Source organism: Dunckerocampus dactyliophorus, chromosome 12 (assembly GCF_027744805.1).
Source record: "Dunckerocampus dactyliophorus isolate RoL2022-P2 chromosome 12, RoL_Ddac_1.1, whole genome shotgun sequence".
Lineage (NCBI taxonomy): Eukaryota > Metazoa > Chordata > Actinopteri > Syngnathiformes > Syngnathidae > Dunckerocampus > Dunckerocampus dactyliophorus.
Genome location: NC_072830.1, coordinates 22,126,099 through 22,135,450, shown reverse-complemented (window position 1 = coordinate 22,135,450; position 9,352 = coordinate 22,126,099). Strand labels below are relative to the sequence as shown.

The 9,352-nt window shown below is 42.6% G+C and overlaps 1 long non-coding RNA gene across 1 annotated transcript; it reads left to right on the top strand.

Moving 5' to 3' along the window:
• Window positions 1–274: 274 nt before the first annotated feature.
• LOC129190899 (uncharacterized) lies at window positions 275–9,104 on the top strand. The gene is made up of 3 exons (XR_008573104.1): window positions 275–569; window positions 3,518–3,600; window positions 5,664–9,104. It is a non-coding gene; the product is annotated as an uncharacterized LOC129190899 (long non-coding RNA).
• Window positions 9,105–9,352: the final 248 nt, after the last annotated feature.

Sequence of the window (9,352 nt, the reverse complement as noted above, 5' to 3'; positions counted from 1 at the left end):
CACACGAACACAAATTAATGCGCACACAGAGACATATAAGTTAACACCGGCTCAAAGCCGAGCTTGTCAGCGTCGGCTGTTACACCGCATGATTTACAAAGTGACAAGAGGACAGAAACGAAAAAGAAACTTGCAGGTGCTGCAAGCAAGCAGACTTTCCCGTGACGTTGCTGCTTCACACTTGAGCAAATGAGGGAAGCCGACAATCAAAATAAACTCCATGCAAGAGAGTGACAAGTTCGCCAGGAGAAATCAAACCCCGGGCGGTGGGAGTGAGGCACACAAAAGAGAGACTGAGGTTTCAGATAGGAACATGAAAGCATCCCAAACAAAAGGTAAGGAATACAAGCAGTGAAAAAGCAGCAGAGCGGAAGAGGCTGAGGAAAGCTTGCCGAGAGGAGATTGATAGCAAAAGGAGGGAAGCCGGCAGAGAACAAGACGGTGTGAGGGGAAAAACCACGAAAAACAGTCTGCCGGGTTTTGTTGTGGAGCTACTGTGCTGCTACTGCTTCCTCCTGCTGCTGCCTTGCCAATTTGCCAACAAAGAAAAAATGCAACTAAGCATGACGGTAAGTGGATAAATGAAAGTGTGTATATTTGAGGATCATTTAAAAAGCAAATCCTCTTTTTGTGTTTTTTTTTCCACATACATTTTGTTTTACATAACTGGTTTCCAGGCCACTGAATACATTTGTTAAAAAAACAGATCTGGGGGAGATGCTTAACGGCAATATTTAGACCTTGTGTGAGGCCAATAACTTGTCAGCCTACACTGGACTTACTGCAGCTCCAGGCAGCAGTGCACATCACGCAAGAGAAAAGCACTCAAGTTTCAAGTCTGAGCAGTGAGTAAGTCAGTCATGGGCTCGGGCAAGAAGGGGAACGAGAAAGCTGACTCGAGGCAAGGACCAGATCTGTTGCTTTTTTCACAGGGCTAACACATTTATACAAACGCAGTAGCGTAACAGTTAAACAATTAATGACGTGTTACTTGCTCTCCTTTTTTTTTAATGTAGCTAGCAGTAGCAGGGGTGAGTAAGTGGACTGGTTAATGAAGACGAGTACCCGTGAATCCCGACTGAGTAAAAAACTTGAGAGCTGTCACGAGGAGAAGTATCGGTCTAATGGATAACATAACTTTCCAGAGCTCTTTTGTGTTGTTGGTAACGTTTGTGGTAATGTGTGTTTAAATGACATCTGCTTTGGTTCTTGTGTTTATGGTGCTCCTCAGAAGCATAGGAAAAAAATCGCCATTGTGATGACTTGCTTTGACCACTATTTAAAAACAAACTTTCCACCACACAGTGAATTATTTTTAATTCATGGATTATAGGGACTTGGTCTAAATTGTTGCAAATGGACATTCCTGTCACGGGCTGGCTGCTGTCGGACGCTTGACCCCCAGTATGCATAGACGAGGCAGCAGCGTGCAAATAAAAATCTTTAATAGTGCACGAGCAGGTGCAGAAACTCACAATTGCACAGGAACTCAACGAAGGGCGACAGAGGAAAAGGCTCTGTGAAACAACACAAATGGTAGTAGTAGCAGGTAAGTCATTTCTCAGGTTACAGCGCAGGCGAGATGAATACAAGCAATGAACCAGCGGCGTACTCGAGGCGGCGCTGGGCTTTTAAACCCCACAAATGTTAATTGCTGCCAGCTGCATAGCAACCACCTGGGGTCAAGCAGCTGCAGTTTCTTCCCAGCAGGAAGTGCAGCCCGCCAAAGTAAGAGCGCAGGACAGGAAGTGCTCGCTCCTGTCCTGCGGAACATGACAATTCCATTCTTACACCACTACATTAAGTATGGTTAAGGACGTTGGTCGTGGATGTGGTTCTCACTCACTGAAATCTACTTATTCAGCGGCAGAGAATACTTCTTATGTCATCTACCAGCTGTTGTTGTTGTTTACTCACTCAACACCGACTAACAAAGTACAGGTGCATAATTTTTACCTAATTTAATTTAATTGTGAAAAATTCGGCTGTTTGATACTTTCTATCCAATGGGGATGTGTTCAGGCATCATGTCATATACTGAAACGGGCACCTTATAGAACAGGGGTCACCAACCCGTCGATCGTGAGCTACTAGTCAGTGTTTGGTCGATCGCGAGAACATCCATCCATCCATTTTCTATGCCACTTCTCCTCGTTAGGGTCACGGGGGTATGCTGGAGCCTATCCCAGCTGACTCTGGCCGACAGACCGCCCTGGACTGGTCGCCAGCCAATCGCAGGGCACATATAGACAAACAACCATTCACACTCACATTCATACCTATGGACAATTTAAAGTCGCCAATGACCCTAACATGCATGTTTTTGGAATGTGGGAGGAAACCGGAGTACCCGGAGAGCGACCAACAGGCACTCATTTTGTCCACTGAACACGCCCATAAGCCTCACCACTATCCAGGCAGCAATCCATGAGCCCCAGCAAGGAGCCCTGCCGGAGGTACACTAGTACACCTGCTCTCGCCGTACATAAAGGTCGAGCGAGAGAGGAAGGCGTGAGGAAGTGACAGAGCGCTGCGACGATGTGCTTGCGCACACAACAGTAATTATTGCACGTTAATAGGGCTCGAAGTCTGCCTTTGCCACCTCAAAGTTAAGGCACAAATAGAACTCCACAGACAGTTTCAGCAGAGATGTTTAACACCGCTTATCATACTTCCACTGATTTGGTGGGGATTGGCATGAGCCCATCCTGTCTCAGGAGGATTATTCGCAAATGATTTGAGATTTCCAAGTGGAACTCTTCTGGAAGTTACCAGAAAAAGCTGTCACAAAATCTTCAGTCATTCAAAACAACACTCGTGAGAAACTTAAACCCTGCCAGTTTAAAAAAAAACAAAAAAAAAACCTCCCTCTGTAAAACACAGTGTTGAGAGAGCCAAATCAGAACATTCAGTCCACAGTCACATTGCTTAGACATCCTGTTGTTCCTTATTTCTGAGTGAGCTTGTTGCATGTTAATGGAGCTGCAGCCACAGCACAGCAGTTGGCTTTCAGTTCAGGTTTGAGTGTGGTTTTTGTTGCATCACGAGGCCAGGCCATTAGAGGAGAGCAGCAGCTTGCGAGAGACTGTGCCAATTGACTACGGCTATACAGTATTTCACTCTCATACCTGCTTTTAACGTTTTCCTGAATAATCTGAAAATATATGAAAGGTTGATACTTTTCCTAAAGCACACCGGTTAATGTTACGTCTTGCACTACAGGTGCCAGACTATCTGTCTGCCTAGCGTGTGAGAGAGTGTGTGTTTACTGTACGGTATATAGAAATAGTTGTGTGTGAGGGTCCTTCAACATGGTGAGGGCAAATTGGCTTTCTAAAGTCTGCAATGTCAGCCTGACATTTTCCCTTCCCATGTGTTTTCCCACGCGAACCCTGGTACTTTCCTCCCTATGGTTCCTAATTTCACCATGTCTTTCTGCACTTAATTCGCTGTCTATCTCCATGGCTTTGTTTTGTTTTCTTTCAATGAAGCTTGTTCCCCTTCACTTTCACTACAGGGAGAGGGGAGCAAACGATGCCCTCCTCACAGCAGCAATGATAATTGCTTTCTGGTCACTGTGACATGACGAGGTTCTTGACGGTAAAGCCACACACACACACACACACACACACACACACCCAGCAGGACAAAGCAACTCCAACACTAATACACCAGAAACCGCCAAGTCCTAGCAGAATTCAGTGTCTACGTACTTGATGGGGCAATAAGAGTCTACAATAAAAGCAAACCAGCCAGTCTGGCTTTCTTTTCAACCCTTCTATGGTGCGTTAAAGGGCTTACACACAGACACACATGGAAGCATTATAGAAAGTCACAGAAGTAACGAAAACGCTCAAGCGCACGCTATAAAAATACATTTCTCATATTTGTGCTGAGACATTGTAATCTGATTACATTATTTTATGCTTTACAGTCACTGTAAAGCACACACATGGCTTGTACCCTGCAATTGTCATCACAGCAGCTTGTGGGTGTCTGCCTTGTTTAATATGCATAACAGTGCAGCAACTGCTTGAACCACATACTCTTGGGAAAAGTCCCTGCAGAAAGAGATTCCAGACACCTGGAAGAGGGCCACTGTTTGACCAGCCAGCCTGGTGGATCGCACAGCAAACGGAGCCAAATATAAACTATGGTATATCCACAACGTTAAATCACATTTGCTGTAACAAGGTGTCTGAGATAGTGTTGTCGCTATAAACACACACGTTCAAAGATGGCATCCAGGAAAACAGATATCATATAGTTTAAGGATAGGCCAAAGTGTTGGCAGATGGCTACAGTTCAGGGATGGGTCACACACACAGATTCATACACCCTTAGTCACGATACCGCCATGGGCTTTCAATGTCATCCATCTGTCCTCACTCCAAAATCTTCCAAAAATGACAGTATTAACACTCTATCACTTATTCTGTTGATGAATTCACGAAATGAATTGAGACAATCACATACAAGAGTTCACATGAGCCGTGTTGCCTCACTGCATTTTTTTTCAGTCCTCATCTTTCTTCTGTTACATAACGCTAATAGTAATGCTACTGGTAGCAATCTTTGATTGCCAGCTAACCCATTTCACTTTGGAGTCGTGTGCCGGTGACTGACAAGGGCGTGCACATTGTGGAAAGCGGCAGCAACCAAGGTTCACACGTTATGACTGCAAAGTTATGTCTTTTGCGGTTAGATAAATGACCCTCTGAAGTTATATACTATAAGTACTAGCGTTATATTTTAAAAGTAGCACTTCTACACTACGCATACACATTGCAGCAACCATTTTTATCATTGTATATCTTCTCACAATACTATATAAATGAAACTCGTGTGTACTATAGAGTAGTCAGTGTGCAACTTGTGTAACAGTATCAGTGTACGATCTACTGAATATGACCTGGTGGTGGTAGTCTCCTGGTCTGGGGCCTGTATAGTGCTGCCGGCACTGTGGAGCTGCGGATCACTGTGGGAAAAATGAATTCTGGTACAGGTATTGCGACATTCCCATGCAGAGCATGGTCCCTCCCCACGGAAATTGCTGTATGGCAGCTTTCCAAAATGATATCCACCCCGAAACACACCTCTAAAATAACAATTGCCTTGTTGAGCAAGCTAAAGGTGAAGGTGATGGAGTGGCTGAGTATGTCTCCAAACCTGAACCCAATTGAGCACCAGCGGGGGATCCTAAAGCTGAAGGTGACGGCATGGAGGAATACAAGATGATTCCTGCAACAACCTGTGAGGCTCTGGTGAGTTCCATGCCCAAGAGGATTAAGGGGCAGCAATGATGCTCACGCTAAACATTGACACTTTGGACACAGTTCACTGTGAGGTGTACTCACTTGCGTTGCTGCAATGGCTGTGTTGAGCTATTAGTATAGTAGAATAGTAAATCTTAAGTGTTTTCCAAGTTGTACATTGGCTACTGTAAGTTACTGTATGTTCAAGTTTCATTTCTGCAGTGAAAATATACCGTAGTGTAATAAAAATGATTGCTGAAATGTGAGGCGACTCTGTGAGGTTGCTTTTGCAAGATATTGTATACAGAAAATATAGATCTCCCCTTAACTTCCACTCTCCTTGAAAGATTTCCTACATGATGTTTGGTGTTGAGTGTCTCTTTGGAATTTTTTTGTCCATTCTTCCAGAAGAACATTTGTGAGGTCAGAGGTCACTGATGTTGGACAAGCGTGCCTGCCGGCTCTAAATCTCTGCTCTACTTCATCCCAAAGGTGTTTTGATGGGGTTGAGGTTTCGGGCTCTCCATGTCCGTGCCAGTCAACTCCTTCCACACTAATCTCATCCAACATCCATTGCCTTTATGGACTACAGTATATGAGAAGCTACAGTATGCTGAGAAAAGAGGTTTGCATGCATCAAAAATGTGCAATTACATCAACATGATCTTATTCTATCAAACTTTTATGTCTGTCTGCCACATACACACACACACACAAACACTTGGCAGCTGTTTGGAACATGCAGCACAGAGAAAACACACCCATGAGGTCAGCTGGAGGTCGACAACAAAACATGGTTTTCTGTTAAGCACGCTAAGAGTCACTTTTTAACAAAACATGCTTTTCTATCAAGCACGCTAAGAGTCACTTTTTAAAGTATTCAGACTCATATATTGCCTACGTAATGTATGTAATGGTAACATGATTGCAGGCAGGGGAGGCAGGTGAGGCAGAGCCTCACCAGTCATGATGAAAAATAAAATGACTGATGATAACATGAGAGAAATATTAATATTCGTCCATTGAATTGTATTCTAAATGTATTTTCTAAGCACAATTGTTTTCACGTATTTTTCATGATGATTTAATTTTCTGAAAATCATTGATTTTTGCTCATTTCCGTTTGTTTTTTTTTAGTCGACGACGACATAATTCCAATCAGTAGACACAAATAACTTTGGTCTTGTTGCAAGAGCCATCTGCCAGGGCTTTGAAGCCAAATTTACCAATCAAAATACCAATTTCTTTCTCCATTTCCGCTCAATATTAGCTCCAGCTTGTTGCTACACGGTGACAACTACGGGACAACAAACAGGACGTGCGCACGGTAATGGCGCGTCAAAAAAAATAGTGCCGTTAAAGGAAACATCCAACATAAAAGCCCTCCAAAAGAGTGCCTTACCAACCATGAACCTCACCGCACGTCACTGGTAACATTAGAGCGAAGACAGTGAAATACAGTACAATACCAGGATGTCACGGTTTTTTGTCTTGTTGCACTGAGCAGCATTCATTGAAAAGGGGGGGGGGGGGTTATGTAGCTGTTTCTAAACTGATCTCATCTGTAGTGTTTCATATGTGCTGGTTTTTCATGACAGTGACGTCATCGCCTTACCTAAGAATAGCTGAGACCCACACGTTTGCCAAGCACCTGTCAGGTGGCTGAGGAAACCCTGTACATCATTTAGCTCATGTGCACATGTGCAGCGCACTGAAAGTGTAGCTTGCAGGGCCTGCTGTTGATTCACACACATCTCGGGAATTAAAAGCAAATGAAATGTCACATTTTTTTCCTGTGTAATTAAATGCGGCATAAAACGTCTTGTGGCAGAGAATGAAATTGTTGCTGCTATGCTTCTTAGACTACGGCGGCCGACAGGGGGAAACGTGCAGCAACATCCAAACACAGAAATGATCCAAAACCAAAAATGCACAGACACATGTAATGGAAAAATGCTGCAATCACATAAACACTTCAGGGTCAAAAATAAATGCAAAAGAAAAATCTCCCACAACACAAACCCCCTAAACAGCTACCTGAGAGAAATGCTGCATCTACCAGGGGCACCAGGCTTGAGGGACATCCATCTTTAAAGACTTAAGATGTAATAGTTAACCATTATAGAGAAACTGACTTTTACGGCCAAGATGTACCTTTTCATTGCAACAACATTCTTCTGTGAATCCCGCTCGTATGTTTAGAGAGTGACATCCCTGAAGTCTGGTGCCCATGGTAGCCTGGCAAGCTTCCATTTTCTTGTTTTGGGTGTGTGTGAATTTTTCTTTTGCATTTGTTTTTGACCCTGCAGCGTTTATGTGACTCCGGCATTTTTAATTTGCGGCATTTTTCTGTTGCACGTGTTTACTGCCATTTCTGGTTTTGAATCATTTCTGTGTTTGGAGCATTTGGAAGGTGCTGCGCTGCTGTAGTCCACCGTACTAGACTGCTGTTATCAACCAACGGCAGAGTGACTGCAATATCCACTCAAGGTGCGGCTCAGAAAACTGCAATGGAATGTCGTGAGAGGAATTATTTGGACAAATCTCCCTTTAACACATTCTTTAAAAAGACCACTTAATCCGCAATGCTTCAGTGGATGTTTGGGATGTGTTTAAGAGCAGGAGACATTGGTTTTGTGGTAAAATCCCTCTGTAAGATCAACATGTTTTTTAAAATAAAAAAACTGCAATCTGTTTTTTTTTTTTTTTTTTAAAAGCTTGACCGATGACTACTATTGTGAATAGGTCACATTCTGTCATTCAGAAAAGCAGGGATGTTTTTCAAGTGTGTAATCCTATTCATGTGTCTGCTCATCCTTGTTTTTTTACGGTGTCTCTACAGCTGTTTCTGTCCCAGATCCAGCTGTTTCAGCAGGCAAAACTACATACCATTTTAATAACAACATTCCGTACTTACGTGTGCGCAGGAAAGCCATGGAACACCACAACATACTGTATAGGCACGACTGAGGACGTGGGTATGTGAATGGACATACAGATGTACAGTCGTCCCTCGCCACTTCACGTTTTGATTTTCGCGGCTTCAGTCTAAAAAAAAACAGAAAATAAATAATGCTGTTTCATTGGAGGTGGGACCCACTTTACCTCCAGTTGACCATCAAATTTTTGTTTCTCGCCTCGAGTCATGTGCGGGCTTCATAAGCACTGTCCTAAAATGGTTTAAATCGTATTTGACAGACAGGTCCTTCTCTGGTCAACTTTGGAACTTTCTCTTCAGAGAAAGCCCCTTTAACTTGTGGGGTGCCTCTAGGCTCAATTCTGGGCCCAGTTCTATTTTCTATTCATTTGCTGCCACTGGGATCCACTTAAAAAATATATAAAATCCTATAAAATGTAAAAGACTGGATGTCCCTCAATTTCCTCAATTAAAATGACAAAAAACAGAGATTGTTACATTTGGTAAACCCGACCTTCTCTCTGGCCTTAACAGTGCTGTTGGCCCACTTTGGTGCAACTGCGGCCCCTCTGTAAAAAGCCTTGGTATTTTTATTGATTGTACTGTTTAACAATTTAACAGGCAGATAAGCTCAATGGTAAAAACTGCCTATTTTATCTTAGACTTCGCAACTCGCTATACTTCCAACTGGTCCAAAATGCGACTCCTTGGCTGCTTATAGAACTAAAAGGCGGTGTCACCAGGGGTGCCCAAACCTTTTCCATCGAGGGCTTCATACCGAAAAGTCAAAGGGAGGCACTTTGATATTTGTGTATGGTTTAAAAAAAAAATATATATATATATATATATATATATATATATATATATATTTATATATATATTTATTTATTTAGCATATATATTTAGTGGCAGTAACTATCTTAAACAGCGCCCAGTAGCACTGTTATTCTTGTATTGTAGTATTTTTTGTTTGTGACTTATGTTTTTGTTGTGTGTTTTATATTGTACTTCACTGTGAGTGAATTTTCATAAGCCGTGTTGGAAGACAAATTTCTGTTCTATAGAACAGACAATAAAGTTATATTCTATTCTATTCTATTCTATTCTATTCTATTCTATTCTGTTCTGTTCTATTCTAGTGCCTTTCGCTCTATTTTCTCCAGTTTATTTTGTTTAATTG